Source organism: Oryx dammah, unplaced genomic scaffold (genome assembly GCF_014754425.2).
Source record: "Oryx dammah isolate SB20612 unplaced genomic scaffold, SCBI_Odam_1.1 HiC_scaffold_23, whole genome shotgun sequence".
NCBI classification, from domain to species: domain Eukaryota; kingdom Metazoa; phylum Chordata; class Mammalia; order Artiodactyla; family Bovidae; genus Oryx; species Oryx dammah.
This window is the reverse complement of record NW_024070207.1, coordinates 82,277,351-82,279,500: the sequence shown is the minus strand read 5'-3', so window position 1 is coordinate 82,279,500 and position 2,150 is coordinate 82,277,351. Positions and strand designations below refer to the sequence as shown.

The 2,150-nt window shown below is 45.6% G+C and overlaps 1 pseudogene; it reads right to left on the bottom strand.

Moving 5' to 3' along the window:
• Window positions 1-307: 307 nt before the first annotated feature.
• LOC120882163 lies at window positions 308-1,163 on the bottom strand (annotated as a pseudogene).
• Window positions 1,164-2,150: the final 987 nt, after the last annotated feature.

Sequence of the window (2,150 nt, the reverse complement as noted above, 5' to 3'; positions counted from 1 at the left end):
ATGGTAATCCTATATTGAACAATTTGAGAAACTTCCAAACAGTCTTCCAAAGCAACCACACCATTTTACATTTCCAGCAGTAATGACTGAGAGTTCCAATCATTCTACATGCTCAACCAACACTATTCCCTGTTTGTCTTTTTTATTTTAGTTATCATAGTGGATGTGAAGTGGTATCTGTATATGTGTGTTTTAAGAAACTGATGTTTATTTTTCAACAGCTTTATTTCTGTTTTCTGTTCAAGAGCCTGTGGAGAACAGCTTAATACTACCCAATGGTCATTCTTACCAATTCACTGGCTTTGGATCAGTCTTCAGTGGTGGGTTGAATGCTCTGATCTTTGGCAGAGAACTGCTCAATAGGCACACAGAGCACCAACATGCTTTCAGACCAGCCTGTGATCTCAGGTTGAGTAGCAGTAAACTCAGGAACTAGAGCAGTCCATTCGGTCTGAAATTCCTTCTTGGTCACAGCCTTTCCATCAGTGACCTATTTATTCTTTTCGATCTCTACAGGGTCTCTGTAGAAACAGAGATCAGGCATGACAACCTGTGAGTGCTCATGGAAGATGTTGTCACGCATGCACTGTACTTCCCAGGACAGTATTCACATCAGACCCATGGAGTGGGTTCCCCTGTTGTTGCCTGGGGTGGCAAAGTCCACCTGGAGCAGAGGAGAATCTGTGTCACGCAGAGCAATGGCAGGCAGATTAACATAAGAGGCCTCTGTGAGAGGCTGGTGGTCAGCTATGGGATCAGTGACCACTGGAAGTTATGGCTCATGGAAGGCTGCCTGGATCTCATTAACAAAAGATTCCAGGAGTGAAGGAGCCAGCCATAGGAGTGGCTCCAATGACAGCAGCAAACTTCACTCCAGCTTGGTGGCCAGTATTCCTGGAGGATGTGACACTGACATCAGCTGGGTTTTCAATGGCGTGGGTCACCAGCAGAAGCTTCTCTCAGGTTCTCTGCAGATTTATGATGTAGATGTTATCACTTCATTCTGTAGATGTACAGTTCCATTTGGAAGTCAAGGTTGGTGCCACCTAAGTGGGTTCCTGCTGCAAGGAATTTAAGGATATCCTCCTCCTTCATCTGTAGGGTATCAAGGGCTCTGGACATTGTGAAAGTTTCCTTTTACATTAGGAAGGAAAGCTCACTGTGGTTTTTATCTGCATTCCCCTGATGGCTAATAATGTTGAGTATCTTTTCATGTGCTTAATGGTCATTTGTATATCTTTGGAGAAGTATCTATTCAAGTCCTTTGCCCACTAAAAAAAAATGGGTTGTCTTTTTGCTGTTGAACTGTAAGAGTTCTTTACATATTCAGATATATCATTTGCAAATATTTTCTTTCATTCTCTGCATTGTCTTTTCTGTGCCAAATGATTTTGCATGCTTTTCCCAAGACCACCCCCTGTGAGGTAGGTGTTACTGAGAGGGAAAAGGAAGTTCAGAGACATGAAATTTACATCCAGTTCTGTATGACTGTAAAACTCAAGCTTCTATCCCAGTCTGCTCACAAAGATGAATGAAGACATGTTTCTGGCTTTAAGGAGCTTGGTCTGGCAGAGGACATGCAACAAGAACAAAAACAAATGGGCTGTAAAGCAGAGTTCCACAAGTGCCACAAAAGAAGTGTGGAGGAAGTGAGCGCTTCTGGCTGGGGAGATCAGGGCTGGCTTCAATGAGGTGGTGTTTGTCTTGCAGGATGGGTACAGTTTCATTGGATGGAGGTGATGGAGTAAATGGAGATGAGCATTTCCAAAGGAGAGCAGAAAATGAGGGCTGAATGAATGAATGGAGCTTTGAGCCTAAGACTGGTTGTGATGGGGAGTCCCAGGGCTTGTTGAGGTGGGAGATCCTGGGGACTGCCCATGAAATGGGCTGGAGAGTGGTCTCTAGAGGTAGGAAGTCCAGGGGTTGGATGGGATAGGAACACTGACACTTGGGATTGGCAGACCCAGGGGATGGGGAGTCTGAGGGATTCCTGGACCTGGGGGCTGCCTGGGATGGAGGTTCCTGGAAAGTCTTAGATGAGGATCTTGGGCCTGTGGACCCGAGGACGTTGGAACGGACTGGGATGGAGGGCTTCTTTAGGCTACATTAAGCGAGGACCCTGGGACCGGTGAAATGGAGAGATCTTCAGC